This window comes from Panthera onca, chromosome X, assembly GCF_046562875.1.
Source record: "Panthera onca isolate mPanOnc1 chromosome X, mPanOnc1 haplotype 2, whole genome shotgun sequence".
Taxonomy (NCBI): Eukaryota; Metazoa; Chordata; class Mammalia; order Carnivora; family Felidae; genus Panthera; species Panthera onca.
The window spans coordinates 70,893,383-70,919,477 of NC_138357.1; the positions used below are offsets into that span (position 1 = coordinate 70,893,383).

The 26,095-nt window shown below is 44.3% G+C and overlaps 1 protein-coding gene across 2 annotated transcripts in view; it reads right to left on the reverse strand.

Moving 5' to 3' along the window:
- The window catches only part of NHSL2 (NHS like 2), a 75,623-nt gene that overhangs the window by 26,810 nt on the left and 22,718 nt on the right, over nt 1–26,095 (reverse strand). The gene's annotated exons all lie outside the window — the stretch shown is intronic.

A 26,095-nucleotide genomic window follows, 5' to 3' on the forward strand; every position in this document is an offset into this window, starting at 1 on the left:
GACACTGCCCCTTTCTGCCTCCACTCACTGCCCTTACTATCTCCTAGGTCTGCGCACCCACCCTGTCCTGCCCACCCTCCCCCAAGCTTACAGGAGCACAATGAGAAACAAAGCACATTTGCTTTGCCCCTTTAAGAGGTTGGGGGGAAGGAAGGAAGGAAGGAAGGAAGGAAGGAAGGAAGGAAGGAAGAGGGAAGTGGGGAGGGAGGGAGGAAAGGAGGAGAGAGGAAACCAGCATGTTTCTGACCAACTTTCACCAACACCTCATTCCATTCCCACAACAAGTCAGCGCAGCAGGTAATGTGTTTCCTTTTAGAGCTGAACGACCTGAATTTCAGAGACACTAGGTTCCATGTGGGACTTGGGTATTTGTGACTCCCAAACTCATACTCTCTCAACTCTAATACCCTATGCTGATCCCAAGAAATTCCCTCAATGAGCTCAAGTCTCAACCTGGCTGAATTCTGGGTCCTTGCCAAAGCAAGCAGATATGTGCATCAGGTGCACTGTCTCTGGAGGCTCTGGGAGAACCAGCCAGGTGGCCGCTCTGCCCTGCAGGGAAGGACCTGAAGAGTAAGGTGCTGAGTTTAAGGTGATGAGTATGTGTGTGTGGCTGACTGCCCCTTCTGGGGGAGGGACAGAGCTGTGGTGCTGTGGGCCGCATCAGTGAGCACTGGGGCTTCCGTTTCTGCTTCAGGGGGTCAGACAAGGTCTCTAGCACCCCCTAGAGTTTCTCATGCCATCACAGGTAGGGATAGGTGAGCCCAGGTTGTGTCATGCCCCATCAGAGCAGGTGGAGGAAAATAAGAGGAGGGTGAGCCTTGCCCCAACCCAGCAGCCAAAGGCCTTGTGAGTATAGGGGAAAGAGCCCTGGATTGCAGTCCAGCCCTGACACTGACTTGATTTGGGACTGTACCTGAGTCCCATTCCTATTCAGACCACAGCTTCCACATCTGTCTAGTCACTGTTGGGTTCCTGGTGCCCAGCACAAGGCTGGGTAAACAGTAGGATCTCAAACCTAGTTTGGTACATGAATGAAGAAATGAGTGGAATAAATGGGCTGCTGGATGGAAATGTCAAGGCGGCCTGCCAAGGGCATCTGCAGATGGCATGAAGTTTGGAGGACTAGAGGATCCCTTCCATAATGGAATCAGGAGCTCCCCCTCCAAATTTCCCTAACCTGGAAGTGTGTGCTGAAATGGCCTTTACAAGGTGCACATGTGAGATCTTGTAGTCAGGTTCAGAAAAACAACCACAGAAGCCTGAGTGGGAGAGATGTGGCTTAGGAGAAATTTGTGGGAAAAAATCAGAGAACTTGAGTTGATGGGGGCTCAGGATGACTCAGCAGATTTATGAGGATGCCAGAAATGAGAATGCCTTCCTGGGCTGCTACAACAGAGTATGGGATCCAGGAGATGGGCAGACCCCCACCTGGGGTCCTGGCTGCCCAATGGAAGGTAGCCAGGTTGCACCTCACAGAAGCCCTTTTGCATACCAAGAGTAAGGAAATATTGGCATAAAAGAAAGGAAAAAGGAAGCAAAAAGTGGGGGCAATAGAAGGGCAGCAAAGATTGTAAGAGTCATAAAAACCCTGTCCCCAAGGTATGGAGGAAGGCAGAGAGCATCTTGCTGCCTGTGAAGTGGGCCCCACAGTTCCCATTATTCATTCTGTAGGGACCTAGTAGCTCAAGGTCACTTGCTTGAGTTCAACTATGAAATTCAGCAGTTGGCCATCTTAACCTCCACCCTTACTTGCCCATACTGGTAGAATCAGAATCTCCAGGAATTTCTATTTTTGAAAAGCTCCCTAGGCAATTCTAATGCCTAACCTAATGCAGAAAAAAGCCTTGGGGACTATCCTGGGTGACATTTAATGGTCAGTTAGGTTTTGAGCCTTCCCATAGAGCTCCCCTGGAGCAAAAACAAGCCTGGAGATCCTGTATTAGCACGTAGTAAGTGATGAAGGAATATTTGTGCAACTGTCCCCCAGCATGTGCCAGGGTTGGTTGTGAGCTCACCCCTCCTGGATACCTGCTCAGATTGCACCCTCCTGAAAGAGATGTGCCAAAGGATGGATGCAGAAGTCTGGACCTGAGAAACCAGGTTCATTGGAACCTAAGCCAGAACTGACTCAAATGGAACCTTGGCCTCTCCCTGGGGGGTTAAGGACAGGCATTAACAAGGCAAGAGATTACCCACTAAATGGTGTTGGGAGGCTCCACCTCTGGCTAGCACTTCCTGCATCCTGACCAGCCTAGGGAAAGCTCTGAAGGCCCCTTCTCCCCAGGGACTCAACAGACACAGAAACACAAAGCCAGGGTTCTCAGTTGCTGTGGTAACAGTGGGACCTACTTGGAAGAAAACAGTCTCTTGAAATGCTTAGGAGGATGGATATTTCCTTTGACAGGGCAGGCTCTGGCCTGCTCCTTATGTCCCCTCTTCTCTTCCTGCCTGCCTCACATAGGAGAGTAGCTGGGGCCCCTCCCCCCAGCAACTCCCCTGGGAGAGGGGTGCCAGAAAGTAGGACCCTGGCTTTTGATTTTGCTCTTGCTGTGGGCTGTTAATAAATGGAAAGGGCTAGAATGTGAATTCATGGCAATTATGCTCTGGCCTGAGGAAGCCCTGCTTCATGAGACCCATGTAGAAACATGAGGAGGGCAAGTGCCCCCAGCAATTGCCGTCCTACCTCTTCCCTACCACTTACATGGAGACAAAAAACAGAGAGAATTCCACAAGCTCCAGACTTCTCCCCCACAGTCCAGCTTCTCCTCATCTCTCACCTGGGCTACCAAATAGCCTTGCTGCTGGTCTAACCAGTTTCTTGTCTCTACCCCTTCTAATCAATCCACCTTCCTGAGAGCTTGGGGGTCGGTGTGGTCCTTTGAACACACAAATCTGGTCCCATTGCCCCTATTCAAAAACCTTCCAAGAGCTCTCCTTCCTCTATTGGAAGACCTGCGGATCTGATTCTGGCATTCTTCACTATCTGTTCATAAACTACCTGTGCCATCTCGTCTACCCATGCCATCATTCTTCCCTCTTCCATTCAGTCCAAACTCCAGACATCCCAAGTTACTCCCTTCTTTCCTTATCTACCAGGCCCTTTCATGCCTCTGGGCCTTTGCATACCCTCTACCCTCTGCCTTAAGAAGTCATAAGTCACTTCTGGCCCAACTGGCAATCTTATCAGCTCAAAGATCACTTCCTCCACGAAACTGCCTTCACCCCACAGACAAACTCTTGCCTTTCTGAGCCCTCACTTCCTTCCCTGCTTCCGACCCCACTGCTCTGTGAAGCTCAAGTTCCACCTGGGAGCAGAGGCTGGTTCATGACTCCAAACGAGTTTGTTGCTGCAAGGCTGCTTGCTGTTCAGTGTGAAAACATGCACTTGTCCCCTTTGCACGTGGCCTTTGGAAGGACTACTAGCCTCCTAAGATCTGGCAGAGGGTTCACTGTATGCAAGCACTGCGCCCCCACACTTCCCAGTCAAGTTGGGGGTGTGGACAGTAGGAAAAAGTTGGGCAAGAGAAAGCAAGAGTTTGCAGAGCTGGTTGTTCATTCCCAACTGAGCACCCTGTTGATGGCCTCCATCTCTTTGGGGAGCCATCGCTCCCTCTCAGTTGTGGGGCACAAGGTAACATCCAGTGGGCTTGAGAATCACACAGACCTGGCTTTGAACCCTGGCTCTGCCACTTCCTTGTTGGATACTCTTGGGTTGGTTATTTCACCTCTTTAAGCCCCATTTCCTTCTTCTAAAATTGGAGATAATAATAGTGTATATTAGCAAAATAATTGATATGAACCAACAACAATAAAAATATCTACTAGTTATTAGCACTTACTATTTGCTGGGCACTAAGTGCTTTACATTTATTAACTCATTGAATGATTACAACAACCATATGAGGTAGGTAGTGTTATTAGTCCCCATGTTGCAGGTTAAGAAATGGCATGGAAACTTTAACTTGCTCAGTGTCGCAGCACTAGCATGCAAGTGCTTTCGAGCCCTCCAAGTAATATAAAGGAAGGTCTGTAGATCAGAAGTGAGGCCAGTGGATCAGGAGAGCACCAAGATCCAGGTCAGGGTCTTAATCTCTCTTAGGTCATAGATCCTTCTAGAAGTTTGGTGAAGCCACTGGACCCCCTCTCAGAATAATGTTTTCAGGTGCATAAAATAAAATCCATAGAATTACAGAGGAAAACAATCATATTGAAATAGTTTTAAAATATTTTAAAGAAATTATGATCTAGTTATATTACTACTTTAATAATGCATTAAATCACAAGATTTAGTGGTAAATCTGTAGGTAGAAGTTTTGAAGTGATGATGAGCATAAGTAACTTTTTTGAAATATAACTGTGATGTGATATGAAAATATTTGTGATTTCTATTAGGGATAAAGTAACAGATACTGCTAATACTATTTTGGCTTGTTGCCTACATTATGAACTTGAGGAAATGCTAAATTTCTGTTAGAGATTAGTGGAAAAAAGATAAAATAATTTTCCCATTCAAGTTCATAGATCCCCTAAATTCTCTCCACATATACCTTCAAAGGTTCATGGAGCTCAAGTTAAGGAGCCCTGCCCTTGGGTGTCAGAGAAAAGACAATGGCTGCACTGTCAGATGTGACGAGAAGCTGGGGGCTGGCAGAAGGACAAGTGTGTGGTTTCTCTTTCAAGAACTGTTTACAGAAATCATGAAGTCCGGCAGCTCCCTCTTCCTCTTGGTCCTGAGTCAGCAGCCCAGGGTGGGGCTGAGGCTGTCACACTTGGTTTGAGTTTTAAACTCACCACACACCCATCCCTAAGAGTTGATTTCTTGCTACTTCCTTAACCAGTGAAATCTTGGTGGGTTTTACTCCATTTTAAAATTTGGACCTGCTTGCACACACAGATTTCTCATTAGTCTGGAAATAATCCTTAAGTGGATATTTTATTGGCTCTAAGACATTTTCTGAGCTAATGGATTCTTCTTCTACCCTAGCATCCCAGCCAGGCTTTAGGGCTCACAGAGGGAAGGGGAAATATTACTAACTGTGCCATGAATCCCAGAACAATAGTCAGAATTGACACTTTCTCAAAATACCAAATGCTTTTTTCCTGACTTCCTGAATTTGCCACCTGTCAGCTGATTCCCTGCCAACCAGGGCAGCACAGTCCTGGGCGCCATGGCCAAGGAGACAAATGGTCAAAACGGCAGTAGGCCTCTGCTTTTCTAACTTGCCTCTATTCCCATTCAAGACTCAAAGAGAGCACTGTTCACAAAAACCAGACCCCAAGCCTACTCACAATGCCTTGCTTGGAGGTCCCAGCTGGCCAGGGTCTGCTGCCTTCTGCTCTTCCCTGGGCCCTGATATTTACCCAGAAATGAGCAACACTTGGCTGATGTCCATGTGCTAAAAAGGCTGCATCTCATTTTCCAAAGTGAGAGGGTACAATTGCGATAGCTTTATGAACTATAGCTATTGGCTAATAAAGAAGCTGGTTCAGAATAAATCTACCTCAGTTGGTCAAGGGAACAGAACAGTATGATTTGGGGGCGGGAGGCAGGGTGAGAGCTCCATATGCTGGAATGTGAAGAAGACTTAATTTTATTTACTATAAAAGAAATATATGTATGTTCTTAGATTGGCCAAGTCTCCCAAACATAGGCAGAAGGAGACTGAGGACCAAATGAAAATACAAAAGAACTTTGGTTAGCTAGATTGACCAAGAATAAAGAAGAGAAGATCCCAGTTACTAAAATGAGAAATGAGAGAGGGGACATTATAATCAAACTGGAAACAAAGGATTATAAAGAATAACTATGAACAATTGTACAAACACATTATGAACTTAGATGAAATGCATAAATTTCTAGAAAGACACCAACTATTAAAAACGACTGAAGAAGAAATAGGAACTCCAAATAAACCTATAATAAGTAAAGAGACTGAGTTAGTAATCAAAACTACCCACAAAGAAAAGCCCAGATATATATGGCTTCTTTGGTGAATTATACCAAACATTTAAATTTTTTTAATTTTTAAAATCATTTTTAAAATAATTATTTAAAAACTTAAAAATTTTTTAAATAAGTATTTAAAAATTAATTAATTTTTAAATTAATTCTTAAGTTAATTTAAGAATTAATGTCAATTCTTCACAAACTCTTTCACAGTATAACACTTCTCAACTCATTCTATCAGGTGAGTATTACCCTGATACCAAAAACTAGACAAAAACACAGGAAATGAAAACTATAGACCCATATCTCTTATAAATACAGACACAAAATTCTTCAACAAAATACTAGCAAACCAAATGCAGCAATATATAAAGAGGATCATACACCATGGTCAAGTAGGATTCATCCCAGGAATGCAAACTTGTAATGTGAAAATCAGTTGATGAAATACACATATCAATACAATAAAAAACAGAGACATAATTACCCTGATAGAGAAAAGGTATCTGACAAAATCCAACACCTCTTCATGATAAAAAACAAACAAACAAACAACAACAAATCCCCAAACACTCAACAAACTAGTAATATAAAGGAACTTCCTCAAACTGACAAAAGGCATCTATGAAAAACCCACAGTAACATCTCAATGGTGAAACACTAGAAGCTTTTCCCAAGATCAGGAACAAGGCAAGAGTATCCACCCTCACCACTTCTACTGGAGGTTATAGCCAGAGCAATTTGATAAGAAAAAGTAAAAGGCATTGGAAAGATTAGAAAGGAAGAAGTAAACTAACTATATGTGAAGATGACATGATCTTGTATATAGAAATCCTAAAGAATCTACTGAAAGACTATTAGAATTAATAACTAAGTTCAAGTGTTCAGGATATGAAGTCAATATAAAAATTTTTATTGCTATACACTTGCAATGAACAATCTGAAATAAATTAAACCAATTCAATTTATAGTATAATCAAAAGAATGAAACACAAATAAATTAAACAAAAGTGGTACAAGCCTTGTACACTGAAAACTTACAAAACATGTTGAAAAAAATTAAAGAAGATTGAAACAAATGGAAAGACATCCTATGTTCATGGATCAAAATACTTAATACTGTTAAGACGGCCATACTCCTCCAAATGATCTACAGATTCAACGCAATCCCTATCAGAAGCTCAACTCAACTCTTTGTAGAAATGGACAAGCTGATTCTAAAATTTATATGGAAATTCAAGGGGCCCAGAATGGCCAAAACAATCTTGAAAAAGAACCTGGAGAAACCTCACACTTCCTGATTTCAAAACTTTATACAAAGCTACCGTAATCAAAATAGTGTGCTGCTAGCATAAGGATGGACATATAGATCAGTGAAATACAATTGAGAGTTCAGAAATAAACTCACACATCTGTGGCCAATTGGCTTTTGACAAAAGTTTCAAGTTCATTCAATGAAGAAAGAACAGTCTTTTCAAAAAGTGGTGCTGGGACAACTGGATTTCCACATGCAAAAGAATGAAGTTGAAATTTATTCTCACATTCATACAAAATTAAACTCAAAATGGATCAAAGACTTATATGTGATAGCTAAAACTATAAAACTTTCTTTTAACGTTTATTTATTTTTGAGACAGAGAGAGACAGAGCGTGAACGGGGGAGGGTCAGAGAGGGGGAGACACAGAACCCGAAACAGGCTCCAGGCTCTGAGCTGTCAGCACAGAGCCCGACGTGGGGCTCGAACTCAGGGACCGCGAGATTATGACCTGAGCCGAAGTCGGCCCCTTAACCGACTGAGCCACCCAGGCGCCCCTAAAACTATAAAACTTAAAAGGAAATATAGGTGTAAATCTCTGAAACCCAAAGTAGGCAATGATTTATTTTTTTTCATGCTTTTCCTTTTTTAAAAATGAAATTTATTGTCAAATTGGTTTCCATACAACACCCAGTGCTCATCCCAACAGGTGCCCTCCTCAATGCCCATCACCCACTTTCCCCTCCCTCCCACCCCCCATCAACCCTCAGTGTTTTAAAATTGTGGTAATGGCTACACAATTCCTTACATATACCAAAACCCATGGAATTGTACATTTTAAGTGGATGGGTTGTATGGTATGTGCACGAATTATGTCTCAATAAAGCTCATTACAGAAAAGAAGCTTGGTAAGTGAGAAATGTACCACAATATCATACTCAAACCTCAAAACAAAGTCTACAATATGAGATCAGGGTAGCTGTGTGATACACTGCAGAAATTCTAGTGCATCTTAGAATATTCCATAGTGAACATGTATCAATAGGGAATGCATTCATTGAAAAGTAAACTATTTCCTGGGGTGCATAGAAACACTCTGTAGAGAAAGGCACCATACTAGATCTCAGCAAACCCTTACTGACGTGTCTTTGTTCTAGGTGCCATAGTTTAAAAGAGGAAATTGGTCCTGAGAGCAGCACAAATGGATGGAGCTTCAAGCTTACCACACACCCACCCCAATAATCTGACCTGGATCTTGATCTTGAAGTCAGCTATCCTGGACCTAAGCCACGATTTTATAGCCCAATCAGAAGTCTTCTGGTACAGAGAGATATGTAGGTGGCAAGATGGAGATATAGACCCTGCTGGCTAGCTGTATTTCACTCCTTTACAGATGGAGATCTAGTTGAAGCTCCCAACAAATGTGGAGACTTGTCCACAGCAGTCAGCAAGTTCTCCCAGCTTCCAAGACCCTGCTGGTTCTCAGCTGGACACTTTCTCCTTTCCTGAGGATGAGTCCATTGCCCAGCCCTCATGCCCAATTCCCAGTGTCCTCTCTGGAGCCAACCATCCTTGCTTGAGATTCCTCAGTTGGACCAGACTCTGGCTCGCATCTCATCCCTTCTAACCCGGAGACACTTTGTGCTTTGCTCTGATGTAACCTGATGAGCTCACAAGTGCCCTCCTGTCCCTGAGTGGAGATGGAGACCTGGTATGGCAGTCCTGTATCTTGAGTCCTCTAGAGTAGTGTTTACTTCAATTCTGCCCATGGTTATCTCTGATCCAGTACATTTCTTTTGTGCAATTGAATATATTTAACATTTTGATTCCAAAAATGTATCCTATTTAGCCACATTTCACAAGTTTGTGATTAGAGAAAGAAATCATCCATAATTTTACCTTGTCCATCTACATACATATTTTTGTATACGAACAATCACAGGAAAGATACAATTTTGCACCGTGTTTTTTTTTTTTTTTACTTATAACATCATAGGAACTTTATGATCCAGTATTTTACTTAGAATCACTGTCATTCTAAGGGAGAAGACAGAAGTCCTTGGCTCCATTATTTCCTATAATATATATGGCCCTTACCATGTCCTGGACGTTGCTCTAAGCACGTTGCAAATTTAATCCTCACAGCAACCCTAAAAGGCCAGTGCTATTATTTCCCTCATCTAACATACCAAAAACTGACACACTGAGAGGTTAGGTGGTTTGTCCAAAGTCATACAGCTAGTAACCCAGGTGGCCTGGTACTGGAGTTTGTGCCTGTAACTCCTCCAGTGGGTCTCAAACTTTAGTGAAGCATCAGAATTCCCCGGAGACTCTGGGGCCCTGCTCCCAGAGTTTCTTTCTAATCAAGTAGATGTGGGATAGAATCCAAGATTCCTCATTTCTCACAAATTCCCAAGTGATGCTGCCACCGCTGCTGGTGTGAGGATCACATCTGGGAACTGCTGCCCCTATACTGCACTGCCTCCCAACAGCAGCACACAGGTTAGAAATACCTGGACCCCCAAACCAGTCCTTAAAGTGACCAGGAAGGGGGCATCCACTTGCCATCTGCCTCCTCTTCTCCTTCCCTCACCCTTCCCTCTGCCCTGGCAGGGCAGCCATGAAGAGGCAGCACATTACAGGAAGGGTGCCTGAGAAAGGTCTCATTCCTGCCAGTCTCAGACAAATTAGCTAAATGCAATCCCATTCATTAAAAGGACTGATAAATCAGTACCTAGCTGTCAGGCTGCCTCGGCCACCGCTGAATTAATGCCTGTGTTGTCACTTGCCTGGTGCCTGCAGCCAATTGATCTCACAGGTTAATAAGAGTAACTCAGCCAAATGGCCTACAGCCTCACAGGTACCCCAAATGGGGGAGGCTCAGGCCTGTCCTTGGTGCAAGAACATTCTGCGTTCTACAAAGAGAGCAGCTTTCCAGGAGAGTCAGGGCCATTTAGTGTGGTATCAACTAAATCAAATTTCACTTCGTGATTTGCAGGATTGAGACTGGTTCATTTGAAAATTGATTGGTGGGCGTGGGGAACAAACTGGTCTAGCATTAATGAGGAGGAAGAGATTTGTCCACTTGACCATGAAACAAACCACTTGAAAGTTTGGGCAGCTGTGGCACCAGGACAAAACGACCTGGAGTTGAACAGAGCTTGCTCTGAGACTGCCTCATCTCAACCGAGCTATATCTCCTCTCTGAACCCAGGTTTCCTTACTAAAAAAATTTTTTAAAGTTTATTTATTTTGCGAGAGAGACAGAGACAGAGAAAGAGACAGACAGAGAGAGAGAGAGAGAGAGAGAGAGAGAGAATGAGCGGGAAGAGGCAGAGAGAGAGAAAATCCCAAGCAGACTCCGATGCAGAGCCTGACACAGAGCTCAATCTCATGAACCCTGAGCCCGTGACCTGAGCTGAAATCAGGAGTCAGATGCTTAACTGACTGAACCACCCGGGCGCCCCCGCCCCAGGTTTCCTTATTGATAAAATGGGACAGATAATATTTCCACCCTCTCTGCATTCCAGAACAATAAAAGGATCCTAAGAGACAAAGCCTGGAGCAATGTTTTGGGTCCTAGGAAACATCTAAACTAGAGGCTGGCCCATCTATGGCCCACAAAGGTCACTGCCTAAGGAGACAACTCAGGAATGGAGATCAGAGCTCAGAATGATGGAGGGAGCCAGGCCTCTGAGTTCAGAAATGAGGTTTTCCTCTTGCAAAATCCCCCTAATATCTGCCTATAACCTTGTCCTTCATGGAAGTCACCCTTCCAGGCAGTTCCCTTATAGTGGATGCTGTGAGTGGCCACCCAGATCATACCTCATACCTCTGACAACTTACTCTCCTAAGTGTTGGCACAGCTGCCTTAAGACACCGTTGTGCTGTTAGCCCTCTTTGGTGATTGCCTTGTCCAATGTCACACCTCCTTCCTGGGGTGCCTCCTTCATCCCAACCTAGGACAACTCTGAGGGAATGTCTCAGCACCAGAGCCTCTTGCTTAGACTGACTGAAGCCTTGGTCAGGACTGTGGTACAATTTACAGTATCCCCTCTGTACGATCTTGCTTCCTTACCCACTTTCCACAGTTGTTGATCCCAAGAGCCTCCCTAATAACCTTCCTGCATACTAATGTCCGTCTCAGAGTCCACTTTCTGGGACACCCAACCTCCCCTGGCAGAGAGGGCGCTCTGCAGTTTAGAAGGTGCATTGCTTCACATTCCCATCATCTCTGGCACAGATGTGGTGGGCTTCTATCTTTCCCATTCCTTTTTCTTGCTGATGACTTCCAGGCAACCTCTCTCTTTAAAAAAACAAAAGTCAACTTGGGGTGCATGGGTGACTCAGTCGGTTAGGTGTCCAGCTCTTGGTTTCAGCTTGGGTCATGATCTCATGGTTTGTGGGTTCCAGCCCTGTGTCGGGCTCTGCACTGACACCATGAAGCCCACCTGGGATCCTCTCCTGCTTCCTCTGTTCCTGCCCCACTTGTGCTGTTTCTGTCTCTCTCAAAATAAATAAATAAACTTTACACAGTCAACTTTAATTTCTTTCTCTTATGCTTTCTGTTTCTTATTACAAAAGAAAAAATGTGTATCACAGTGAAAAACCAGAACATACAGACAAACTGAAAGAAGAAAATAACACACAATCCTACACATCAGAGACAAGCAGTGCTGCTACCTTGGATGTATCTTTCCAAAAACTCTCCTATGCCAAACGAATGTGGGATCATATTGTAATATTGCTTTGTGGTTTGCTTAAACTCTTTCTCAGTCCCACAATAAATATTTTCTGCCAGGCACATTAAGTTACTCTCTGAGAATGGGGAAGTGAACACTCAGAAACCTGTAGGCAACCAAGGACACTAATCCAACCCCCTCAAATAATAGAGCTGAGGCCTAGAAAGAGAAAGAGCTTTTTCTCAGGTCCCACACTGAGTAAGTGTGATAGGGACTCCTCCCCAGCCACCCAAGACCATCCAGATCACCTCCTGACCTGGCCCTGAGCCTGTCTTTCCAGGTATCTGAGTTGCCTCACCAGGTTCAAACCAGGAGAAAAGCAGGAAGTGGGATTTTCATAAAAGAAAAGCAAGAAAACAAGGACAGCATGTCAGTGTTTGTGCCTGTGTCTGGGCTACTTTGCAGTTCAGAGGCCAGCCCTCAATCAGGAGGCTGAAGTTCTGCATTTGGTACTTGGTGGACTCAGCAAGCTGTGCACAGAGCACCCATTACTGCCACTGTCATTGCTTCCTCTGGCTCAGTACTTCGCAGCCCTGCCTCCCATCCATTCCCAGAACATTGGCCAGAGGAATCATTCTCAAAAGTCAGGGATGAGGCAACAGATTCTCAGATATGACACCAGAGGCACGAGCAACAGAAGAAATAGATAAACTGGGCTTCATTTAATTAAAAACTTTTTAAAAAATATTTATTTTGAGAGAGAGAGAGAGAGCTTAAGCATGGGAGGGGCAGAGAGAGAAGGAGAGAGAGAATCCTAAGCAGGCTCTACACCATCAGCACAGAGCCTGATGCAGGGCTCAAACTCATGAACAGTAAGACCATGACCTGAGCTGAAACCAAGAGTCAGTTGCTTAACTGACTGAACCACCTAGGTGCCCCTAAATTGAAAACTTTTGTGCTCCAAATGACACCATAAACAAAGTGAAAAGAAAACCCACAGAATTGGAGAAAATATTTGCCCATCATACACCTGATAAGGAACTTGTATCTAGAATATGTAAAGAGGTTTTACAACTCAATAATAAAAGGAAAACCCAATTTAAAAAATGGGTGAAAGATCTGAATAGACATTTCTTCAACGAACATATGCAAATCGCCAATGAACACGTGAAAAGATGCTTGACATCTTTTTTTAATGTTTATTTATTTTGAGAAAGAAAGAGTGGGAGGGGAGGGGCAGAGAGAGAGAAAGAGAGAATCTCAAGCAGGCTCTGCACTGTCAGTGTAGAGCTCAAGGTGACAAGGTCCTCAATCTCATGAACCCATGAGACCTCCACCTGAACCGAAATCAAGAGTTGGATGCTTAACCAACTGAGCCACTCAGGCACCCCAAATGCTTAACATCTTTAGTCACCTGGGAAATGCAAGCCAAAACCACAATGAGATCCCACATTTCACCCAACTAGGATGGCTAGAATCAGATGTGGAGTAATTGCAACCCTCATACTCTGCTGGAGGGAATGTCAAATGATGTAGCCACTGTGAAAAACAGGCTGCATCTCCTCCACTAATGAAACATAGAGTTACTACATGACCCAAGAAAACTGAAAACTGAAAACCTTTGTCCACACAAAAACTCATACATGAATGCTTACAGCAATATATTAGGCATAATAGCCAAAATATGGAAACAACCCAAGTGTCCATCAATGGATGAATGGATAAACAAAATGTGGTATATGTGCACAATGGAACATCATTTGGCAGTAAAAAAGAATGAAGCTCTGCTACATCCTGCAACATGGATGAACCTTGAAAACATTGTACTCAGTGAAAAGAACCCAGACACAAAATATATAATATCACACATTGTATGATTCTATTGATATGATATGTCCAGAATAAGCAAATCCATAGAGACAGAGAGTAGATTAGTGGTTACCAGTGGCTGTGGGTTGGGAAGGATAATGCAAATGTTCTGAAATTAGATAGTGGTGATGGTTGCACATATCTGGGAATATACTAAGAACCATTGAACTGTATGCTTTAAATGGGTGAATTGTACAGCAATTATATCTCAATAAAGCTGCTGTTAAAGAAAAAAGCATATCATATCCCATTGCTCCCCAGCATATCCCTCCATTGCTTCTCATCACACTACACTAAAATGCAAAGTCTTGACCACGATCTAGCCTCTGGCCCTCTCTTTAAAACCTTTTACTGAATCCATACTATATAGGTCACGCATTAGGTAAGCCCTGTACATACATTATCTCTAATTCCTACAACAAACGTTCATCTTAAAAATGAGATTGAGTGCCCTGGAAACTGTCCAGGCCACACAGCTAATAAGCAATAGCCCTACTCTTAAATTCTGTTCTCTCTGACAGTTAATTTCTCAGCCCAGCCTGAAGAAACAGATATGACTTTTGTCACTTCTTTTTTTAATTTTAATTTAATTTATTTTTTTGATTTACACCAAGTTAGTTAGCATATAGTGCAACAATGATTTCAGGAGTAGATTCCTTAATGCCCTTACCCATTTAGCCCATTCCCCCTCCCACAACCCCTCCAGTAGCCCTCTGTTTGTTCCAGATATGATTTTTTAATCACATAACCTCAGTGATTCCAGTGGGCAGTGGGATTGCTAACACTGGACTCAATATAAATAGTGCTTGGACTGCCAAGGCAGTCGACAGAGTCATATGGCTGTTTTCTGGGTGCTACTTCTGGCCCAGAAAGCAGTGAGGGTTGAGAAAGTCTGTGGTTCTTTTCTTTTCTTTTCTTTTCCTTTCTTTTCTTTTCTTTTCTTTTCTTTTCTTTTCTTTTCTTTTCTTTTCTAAGTTTATTTATTTATTTTGAGAGAGAGAGAGAGAGAGAGAGTGAGAGAGAGCACGAGTTGGGTAGGGGCAGAGAGGGAGAAGAGAGAGAATCCCAAGCAAGCTCTGCACTGCCAGGGCAGAGCCGATGTAGCGTTCGAATTCACAAACCATGAGATCATGATCTGAGCCGAAATCAGAGTTACATAATTGACTGACCTCTGTGGCCATGGATGGGCATGTCATTAACCCGCTGAGAGCCTCTGTTTTTTTTTTTTTTAATCTTCCAGAAAGTGGAAAAAATAGCATCTACCTTACACTGTTGATTAAATGGGAATGGAGATGTTCAAGTGACAGCAAATTTTACTCCCTTACTCAAAACTGCACAAGACCTGATATGTGTATGAAGCGTGGAGAGTCCTCACTGGGTCTCCTGAGTGCAGATGGACTGGATCCCATTTGTGCTCCTTGGTGAGTGTGCTGGGGTGAGGGTGCACCCTGCTGGGTCCTGGGTTGGTGATCTTTCAGGTGGGTGAGTTCTCTTTATTAGGCCCTTCTTATTCAGCTAGGCCTCAGCCATGCTGACAGCTGCCTAACACAAGCAAACTGGCATACAACAGGGTGGCAATAATCTCACAACAGTAGCCTATTCGGGTCTAGATTAAAAAGAGGGCAAAGGGCTTCAGCGCTATTTATTTTTTTATTTTTATTTTTTTTAAATATATGAAATTTATTGTCAACTTGGTTTCCATACAACACCCAGTGCTCATCCCAAAAGATGCCCTCTTCAATACCCATCACCCACCCCCCATCAGCCCTCAGTTTGTTCTCATTTTTTAAGAGTCTCTTATGCTTTGGCTCTCTCCCACTCTAACCTCTCTCTCTTTTTTTTTTCCTTCCCCTCCCCCATGGGTTCCTGTTAAGTTTCTCAGGATCCACATAAGAGTAAAAACATATGGTATCTGTCTTTGTCTGTATGGCTTATTTCACTTAGCATAACACTCTCCAGTTCCGTCCACGTCAGGGCTATTTATTTAATACTAACCGGCAATTTCAAAAGAAGCAACAGATTTTGCTATGTATTAAGAAAAACCTAGGGGCCCCTGGGTAGCTCAGTTGGTTAAGCGTCCAGCTTTGGCTCGGGTCATGACCTCACAGTTCGTGAGTTCGAGCCCCACATTGGGCTCACTGCTGTCAGCCTGTCAGTGCAGAGCCCCCTTCAGATCCTCTGTTCCCCTCTCTCTGCCCTTCCCCACTCATGCTCTCCCAATAAATAAATAAAAATTATAAAAAGAAAAGAAAAGAAAAGAAAGAAAAGCCAAGAACTTGGGGAACAATGGTCCGGCATCACGGGACATAGCCTGCTTTTTCCAGTAGGCCCAAGACACCTCACAGCAGCCTCCTAAACTCTGCAACTTCCAAGGTTCACGATGCATTTCCCAGATTTGTAGGGCAGGAAGCAGAAAACCTGACTGAGGCTGGTTTCTCTTCTTCCTCTCCCTTCCTTACTCTTAGAGTATCCACTGCTTTTGCCCCTTTTCTCTGTTGTTGTTTTAAGCCCCTCAACCTCTCTGTTTCCCACTCCAAAGGCCAGCATTTCCTGAGTTTGAGTAGCCCTTCAGAATATCTGAAAGGAAGAGAGAAACTGGAAGGGAGAGCAGAGTCCCTCTGAGGAGTGGCGGATTTGTTGCTCATTCTATCTGGGGCACTTGGGCTCCCCCGCTGCTGGGCATCTTGCCTGGGTTGGTGTGCACCTTATTGCAAGGCTTCTCTTCCACTCCTGCTTGGACTCCTTGAAGGCAAAAAGCAAGTATGGAGGATCCTCAAAAAATTAAAAATAGAACTACCATATGATTCAGCAATTCCACTTCTGGGAATATATCCAAGGGAAACAAAAACATTTAAGCAAAGAGATATCTGCACCCCCCCCCACCCCGTTCATAGCAGCATTATTTACAGCAGCTGAGACATGGAAACAACCTAAGTGCCCATCAGTGGATGCATGGGTAAGGAAGTTGTGAGATACATACATGATGGAATATTATTCAGCCATAGGAAAAAAACCCCAATGAAATCCTACCTTTTGTTACAAAACGGATGGACTTTGAGTGTATTATGCTAAGTGAAATATGTGAGACAGAGAAAGACCACTTATATGTAGAATCTAATAACAAAAACAAAAATAAACTCATAGAAACAGAGATGAGAGTTGTTACCAGAGGTGGGGATAGAGGGTGGAAATTGGAGGAAGGTGCTCAAAAGGCACAAACTTATTTACACAAGTCAGTACTAGGTATGGAACGTACAACATGGTGACTATGGCTACCGCTGCTCTGTGATCTAGAGGACAGTTGTAAAGAGTAAATCCTAAGAGTTCACATCACAAGAAGATATTTTTCCCCTTTCTTCTTTTCTTCTTTCTTTTCTTTTTATTGTATGTATATGAGAAGATGGATGTTAGCTCAACATACTGTGGTAATCATTTCACAATATATGTAACTCAAACCATCATGTTGTATGCCTTAAACTTATACAGTAAAGGGGGTGTCGGGGTGGCTCAGTCGGTTGAGCATCTGACTCTTGATTTTGGCTCAGGTCATGATCCCAGGGTTGTGGGATCAAGCCCATATCGGGCTCCGTGCCATGTGGAGCCTGCTTGGGATTCTCTCCCTCTCTCTCTCTCTCTTTCTCTCTCTCTCTCTCTCTCCCTCTGTCCCTCTCCCCTACTCGTGCTCTCTCTCTCTAAAATAAAAACAAAACACCCACAAAACAAATAACTTACATAGTGTGGTATGTCAATTATTCCTCAATAAAACTAGAAAAAATGTTGCAGAAATGAATGATTTATACTGTCGCTAGATAATCAGAATAGGGTGTGGTCCTTGCACTCATAAAAAAAGAGGGGGATAAAAAGCAAAAAGCAAGTGTAATATGGCCATGCTTTCCTCAGGGCCTGGCACAGAGTAGGCACTCAGTAAAGGAATTTTAATTAAGTGAGTAAATAAGTGCATGAGTGAGGTCCTGGCTTTGTGTTGCAGCTTAATGGTCCCTTGACTTTGCAGCAGAGACCACAAGTAGAGCATAAGATTCCAATCCCAAGTCCGTATCTACTGTGTGACCTTGGACAAGTCACCCCACTGACCTAAGACTCAGTCTCCCTACTTATAAAATTGAGATAATAACATCCGGCAGGGCTGCTTTGAGGATTGAACGTGAGTGTGTCAAGAACTGTGCACAGTGCCTGGCACACAGTGCCAGTCAAGAGCAGCTATTGTTATTTTTCTTCAATTCTCCCACCTTCTCCTACTGCCAAGAAGTTGGTGCACTCCTCTTGTGGCTGAGTGGGAGGCTCACTTGCATACTCAGTGGTAGATCTCTGGTCAGGACGTCCTCTTCCTGGTTAGCTTCCTTTCCCACATATCAATCATGACCTTGGTCTGCATTACCACAGGCAGGTCCCCTGATGGCCACCCCCAGCCACTCTGCACAGGCCCACCCAGGTGGGATGGGCTGATCCTTAGCTGGCCCTTATCCCCCCTCTCCTTCTCCTTGGCAGAGCCAAGGGTGAGGAGTGAGCTCACAAATTGTTTTCCACTATTCTGAAAGCTCTCAGTCCCCAAACATTGCACATAACCTCCTCGGCCAAGTTACTTTCCTAATTCTGGTTGCCATAACAACATGACTTAATGAAGGAGCAATTTTTTTTCTTAAAATAATTCGACCCGTTTCCATATCAACATGGGTTTATTTTGGTTCCACACTCAGCAAGGGCTTGGTAGCCAGCACCTGCAGCCCCTTCCGCACCTTGGAAGGGACTTAGGTTTCCAGGGGGCCATTTGAGAAGTGGCACAGGGATTGTGGTGGCCACATGTGCTGAAGAGGCCATGCCCTCAGTGAGGTGAACAACAAACAGAGCATGGGTATCTCAGAAGTTCCTCCTTGGGGGTTAGAGGATTGAGGGAACAAGGAAGGGATATGACTGCTTCAACATCCTGTCCAAAGTCTAAGGCCTATATAAAGTCTCTGTTCCTGGGCCTCCCTCATGGGAGCATAGGCCAGGAGAGAGTCCCAGGGCTGGACCTCTGCGTTGGGCAGCTTGCAGGAGTGGGTGACAGGAGGGGGCAGAGCTGTGCAACGTGCCTCATAAATGATTCTATCTGCGCCTAAGCCAGCTGGATGTGACTAGATTCCTTAACAGATCTACTCATTCAACAGACATTACTGAGTACCCACTGGGAGTGCCTCAGGGAGTCTGGTGAGGAGCTGGAGCAGTCTCAGAGGCTGCCTTCCAAGCCAGTGCTTCTCAATCTTTTTGTGCCAATGAATCCCCTGGGGATCTTGTTAAAATGCAGGTTCGAATCAGTGGGTGAGGAGAGGGGCATGTGCTGTGATATAGCTTCCAGGTGCTGCTGTTACTGCTGGTTCTCAGACCACACTCTCAATAGCGAGAAGCTGGTGGAGTAATACACTGGGGCCAGAGGAAGGCATTTTGCCTCTCTGTTCCCAGCATCCTCTAGGGAACACTCAATCCTGTGGGTTTCAGTTAAATGTCCCACTGGGGTGGAATGACTTTTTCACTGAGGTAAACTCTGCTTTGCTTTCTGAGGTACTTCTCTAAATCTGTGGGGTTTTAATTAATTAATTAATTTAATTTTTTAATGTTTATTTTTGAGAGGGGGACAGAGAGAGAGGCAGACAGATTCTGAAGCAGGCTCCAGGCTCTGAGTCAGCACAGAGCCTGATACGGGGTCTGAACTCACAAGCCATGAGATCATGACCTGAGCCAAAGTCAGACACCTAACCCACTGAACCACACAGGTACCCCTCTGTGGGGTTTTTAACAAATAAGAATGAAGAAGTGGGGCGACCTGGGTAGTTAACCCCAGCAGAGAGTCCACCTGAATGGCTTCAGTTCTTCCTGGGGAAGCCCAAGTCAGCCATCTGAAAGAGTACATGGAAGGATAGAGCCCTAGACATTCTCAATTAAGATCCTGTTTGAATGTACACTGTGGAGCAATGTATTGTAGGGGAGCCAGCATAAATCAGAAGTCAAATCCCGGTGTGACCCTGGGAAAGTCATGTTGCCTTGATGAGCCTCAGTGTCCTCATTTATAAAAAGGTGTAAATGTGGTGTCTATTTCCCAAGACAATTTGACAATCCAGTGAGTGACTTTGTGGGAAAAGCCCTCTGCCTGGCACATAGTGAGTACTGCCTGAAGCCTTGCTGTACTTATAGCTAAATTCAGGATGGTTGTACTGTGCCAGGGTGTCAGGAGGGAAGCTAGGGAGCTTCTCAAGAAGCCAATTGCCTTAACCTACAGAATGGGAGAAGATAATTTGCAAATGGCATATTGGATAAAGGGCTAGTATCCAAAATCTATAAAGAACTTATCAAACTCAACACCCCCAGAACAAATAATCCAGTTAAGAAATGGGCAGAAGACATGAACAGACGTTTCTCCAAAGAAGACATCCAGATGGCCAACAGACACATGAACAAATGCTCAACATCACTCATCATCAGGGAAATACAAATCAAAACCACAATGAGATACCACCTCACATCTATCAAGAATTGCTAAAAATAACAACTCAGGAAAAAAAACAGATGTTGGCAAGGATGTGGAGAAAGGGGAACCCTCTTGCACTGTTGGTGGAGCAGCCACTCAGGAAAACAGTATGGAGGTTCCTCAAAAAGTTAAAAAGAGAACTACCCTACAACCCAGCAATTGCACTACTAGGTATTTACCCAAAGGATATAAAAATACTGATTTGAAAGGGCACATGCACCCCAGTGTTGATAGCAGCATTATCAACAATAGCTAAAATATGGAAAGAGCCAAAATGTCCACTGATTGATGAATGGAGAAAGAAGATGTGGTATATATATACAATGGCGTATTATTCACCCATCATAAAGAATCTTGCCATTTGCAATGATGTGGATGGAACTAGGGTGTATTATGCTGAGTGAAGTAAGTCAGAGAACAACAAATAAATGATTTCACTTATATGTGGAATTTAAGAAGCAAAACAGATGAACATAGAGGAAGGGAAGAAAAAATAAAACAAGATTAAACAGAAAAGGAGGCAAACCATAAGAGAATCTTAACTATACAAAACAAACTGAGGGTTGCTGGAGGGGAGGTGGGTGGGGGGATGGGTTAAATGGGTGATGGATATTAAGGAGGGCACTTGTGATGAGCACTGGGGGTTGTATGTAAGTGATGAATCACTAAATTCTCCTGAAAACAATACTACACTGTATGTTAACTTGAATTTAAATAAAATATTGGAATGGGGCTCTTGGGTGGCTCAGTTGGTTAAGTGTCTGACTCTTGATTTCAACTCAGGTCATGATCTCACAGTTCATGAGTTTGGGTTCGTGAGTTTGAGCCCCACATAAGGCTCAGCACTGACAGCACAGAGCCTTCTTGGGATTCTCTCTCTCCCTCCCTCTCTCTCTCTCCCTCCTTCAAAATAAATACACTTTAAAAGCAAATACATTAATTAATTAAATTTGGGGAGAAAAAAATAATTATGAGAGCTCCCCCAAACCCCCAAAGTAGCCAGTTGCCTTGTGGACAGACAGTAGGTTGGCTGTCTTTGGGAGATTAGAGTGTGCTAATGGATGGGCAAGTGCAAATGTCACAGAACCCTGAACAAAGGGCAGCTACTTCTGTGACCAGGATCACAGAGCTCACCAGTGTGTCATGGTGTGCAGCTGTTCCCACCCATTGTGAAGAATCACAGGACCTGTCAATATGACCTCCTGCATACCTCTTGAATCCATCCCTTCCTCCACTCACTGGCACCTCCCAAAATCAAAGCCCCATTATTTCTCACCTAAACAGTTTTGAGAACCTCCTGCCTGCCTTTCCTGCCTCAGATCTTGCTCTCCACAGGGCCACCAGAGTCATCATGTAGTCATACAAGTCAAATCAGCTCATGCCTCTGCCTCAAAACCTCTAGGATAAAATGATACTTCCTCAGCTTGGCTGAAAAGTCCTCTTCAATCTGGCCTCCACCCCTCTCTGCTTCACATATGTCACTCATTTCCTTTAGAAGCACCATTCTTTGGCCCCTATTATTCCTTTGCGCTGACATGTCTCTTCCTCCACCCCTGCCTTCTTCCACCCAAGAGAAGTCTCTCTGCCCTCCTAGAATCTCTGTACTTTTCCCAACTTCTCTTGACCATATTTGTTGATCCTTCTCCCAAGGCCTCACAGCTCTGTCTTTTTTGTCTGTTGGTACACATGGGTCTGCAATGTCTTGCTTGGGGCGGGGGGGGGGGGGGGTCCAAGTCCCATACTTGATGGTGAGTAGTGAAAGGCAGAGGAGGCAGTCCTGTAAGTAGAGCCATAACATCGTCCATCAACTCAGCCCCAGCATACAGCTTCGCTGAGTCTTGCACTCATGAACCCTGACATGACAAGGCCCAGACTAAGGAGAGGCAGGCTGAATGAAGCCTGAGGTGAACTGGGGAGCCCATGCCCACCCACAAGGGGGCAGCACTCCTCAATATTAGCTGCCGTGTCCATTGTGGTCAGACCTTCAGATTTTTTTTTAAAGTGAATTGGCAACTAACTTAAATTATTTTTAAAAACTATTTAGAAAAATAACAACAACAACTGGCCTTCAGGCCACACTTGGTCTTTTTGGCCTATCATTTTTGCAAACCCAGAGCTTGTTATTTTTTTGTGGAATAAACGAAGGAAGGAAGGAATTTTTCAAGGTTCAAGTTTCCTACAGCTTCACTCAATTTCACAGTTTGGGGTGGGTTTATGCCTGATCAGTTCAGTAGCTTTATTTTGTTTGCTTTTTTGGTATAAGGACATGAAAGTCAAAATAAAAAGTCAAGTTTTTACATTTCTCTCTTTCAAAATGAAGCCCAGCCTCCTTTTACTTGGCAGCTCTATCAGTATCATTTCCTGGGGAGCCTGCAGGCCCTGTGAGCAGTGCTCCAAACTCAATTGTGGTGACATCCCTTCTTTGAGATGTGGGTCGCCCCCCGAAGGAAGGAAGGGATGGAGAGGCCACAGAACCTGTTTCTGTAGTGTTTGGTTTGCTTAGTTTGCTAACCTCTTAAAAACAAACTGCAGAGGATGGCAATGGCTCAGCTCCCTCCAACCCCCCACCCGCACCCTATCCCACCCAGCTTAGTCCCAAATGGAAAATAGTGGAGGAGATACTGAGAACTCTGAATTTCAGGCATCAAGGACTCAAATTCCTTTTAGGCCCTGACTCCCTGTCCCTGGGACTCCTATAACAGGCTGTGGGTTTTCTCAGAGGCCTGCAACAGGGGGCAGCCAGTTGTACTTTCTGCAGGGCTGGAACAACAGACTTTGAGCTGCCTGACACCCCTATTCAGGACCAAGGCACTCATTCCCCCAGCTGCCAGAGGTGTTGGCTAATGGCTCACAGTTGGGTCCCCTCCAAGGTAATACCCCTTCCCTGGAGGGCAGCTTGCATCCAAAGACTAGTCAATAGATGGGGAGGGTGGAGAATGTTGGGAGGAGAAAGGCCCAGCTGCCTAGACCCAGATGGAGCCATCTTAAAGACCATCCCAACTCAGAGCTCCCCGTGGCATCTGTTGAAGTCTTCACTGCAAGTGTATTTCAGTTCAACTCTTGACTTTGACCAACCCTGCTTCCATTACTCCCTCATAGGTGCTGTTCTAGAAGGCAGTCCCCAACAAACCTGCATGCAAATCTCTGTCTCAGATTCTGTTTCCTGGAGAAGTCAGCCTATGGCAGCCCCTTGCCTTGGCCTCTCTTCTCTCACTGCCCTTTCTCCCTTGGTGACCGCAATCACTCCAAATGCTTCCAAGATCATCTTGAAAGATAACCCCCACGTTTTTCCTGTTGCCATGGCCACTCTCCCAGTCTGCCCTCTTGCATTTTCCAGAGGCGGGTGGACAACTTCACCTGGATGTCCATCTTTTTTTAGTCTTAATTTTAATGTTTATTATTTTTTTTAAAGTTTATTTATTTTGAGAGAGAAATGGAGTGTGCAAGTGGGAGAGGGGCAGAGAGAGAGACACACAGAATCCCAAGCAGGCTGCCAGGGCAGAGCCCAATACGGGGATTGAACCCATGAACGGTGAGATCATGACCTGAGCAGAAATCAAGAGTCAGATGTTCAACCGACTGAGCCACCCAGATGCCCCCTTTTAATATGTTTAAAGAAGAACCCTCTCCCACTACCCTAATCAGCCTTTCCTCCTGATTTCTCTATTTCTATTAATGCCACTGCCATCTCTAGAATCCCTGGCTGGAAACCTCAGCATCACTTGGGCAGCCTCCTGCTTAGAAACCTTTCGCATTCCCTTCATGCCTATGAGCACAAGTCCATGCTGCCTCTTTTTGCATTCCAGGCCTTCCCTGTTGACCCCAATCAGACTGATTTCGTGCCAACTCTAATCCAAGAGTTCTTAACATATTTATAGCTTGGAATCCTTTGGGAGTCTGAGGAGACCTATGGACCCCTTCTTGGAAAGTTTTTGTAAGCATAAAATAAGACACATACGGTTACAAAGAAAGTCAATTGTACTTAAAGACAGTTATTAATATATGTTTTAAAATTGATAATACTGTAATATATGTTTCATTATTAGCACATAAGTAACATGATCTAGTGGTGGGTCCAGTAACTACCATACTTTTGAAGTAGTCATGAGTGTAATGACACTTTAAGATATCTGCAGCAATGGTAATTAAATACAAAACTTTCTGTGATTCCAATTGGAAACAAAGTCACAGGTACTGGTAATACTACTGTGGTGTGCTGCCTGCATTCATAATGGAAGGAAAGGTGAAATTAACGAAGATATAGTTGTCATTTTTTCCCTATCCAAGTACACAGATTCCTAGTCAAGCATCTTTGTGCTATGGGGAGCCTACACTATAGCTCAATTTGGAGATTTGCCTTTCCCTGAACAACTTTCAGGCATCCTGGTTGACACTGGGAAAGTGACACTTGGGCACTGGGCTGAGTTGGCCCCACTCTCCATGTGGACTCTCTGGTCCAGGCTGGCCAGGGCTTGGGGCCCTGAGCAGAGTGGCTCACTGCCCACCAGGGGCAGAAACCCCATTTGGTCAGCTCCTGGGGGATGTCTTCCCTGGCTTTTCTTTTCTCAGGTCCCAGACCCTGTCCATGTAACTATACATGAGTCTACTGGCCCATCCAGGATTACCCAGGCACCAGACTCATGGGGTAGCTCATGGCTGTCAAGCCAACAAATAGTTATGGAGCCTTAACAGCCAGGACTCATTCAGCTCTCAAGCTGACAGGATGCACCCTACTCTTACCTTGCTGCTAAACATCCTGCAATGTGTGGGACAGTCTTATACAATGAAGAATTGTCTCGCACAAAATGGCAATCATGCCCTCAGTAGGAAACACCGAGTAGGCACTCTATAAATGTTTACTTAGTGTTTCACCATTCTTTGTTGGCCTGGGATGCCACTATCCAAGGCATGGCCCATCAATGGCCATTTCTTTTGACTCCTCCCATCCCTCTCTGGCCTGCAGTCCCAGTGACCTGTGCAACTAGGGCTGGGGTTGAGTAGCAGATATATAGGATGGTGAGAGGGGTCCCCCCTCCTCTGGGCCACTGTGGCTATCAGTTCCAAATTGGAGCTTTGTCAGATATGAATCTTTTCTGGGTCAAGAGGAGTTGGGCTTAACAGCTGCCACTAGGAAGAAAAAAGGTGACAGGCAGCTGTTTTCAGTTTCCTCCAAGTGCCTGGTGGCTCTGTCCATGGGAAGGAAGACTTACCCCAGGCCATCTCTGCCTTAGAACTTGAGCTGGAGAGTGGGCACTCCCATGCAGGTCAGGAGAAGGTGCCAACTCCTACTGTGCTCTTGTGGGCAAATCATTTCCAGGTAGGAGCTGCCACAAGTCATCCTGCTCCTCACCTCCTTTGCTTTCCACGAACCAGTCTAGTCTCTTAAAAATACCTGGTCCCCATTCCCCAGGCCAAACTGCTCCAGGAAATGCCTGCAGCTGTGACTGGTGGAGAACCAGCTGCTTCTGTTAGTTTGACCTGTATTTTGATGAAAGGGATTAGTCACTTATTGCTAAAATAATATTCTGACTTTCAAATTATATCTCTTAAAAATAATGAATACTTATATAGGACTACTTACTATAGTGCTTCATACTTTATAAAGCACTTTATGTATTAGGTTGAACCATATAAAATTGCTGATATTCAGTTGTTTCAGGGCAATTTCATAGTGTTTAACCTAATACTTTTTTTTTTTTGCATTTATTCCTTACTACAATCCCAGATGACATTTTTAGCTGCAGTTTACAGAACAGAGTACTAAATCTTGGACAGGTGAAATGACATAGATAGGAAATAGCAGGACTCTGAGACTTGA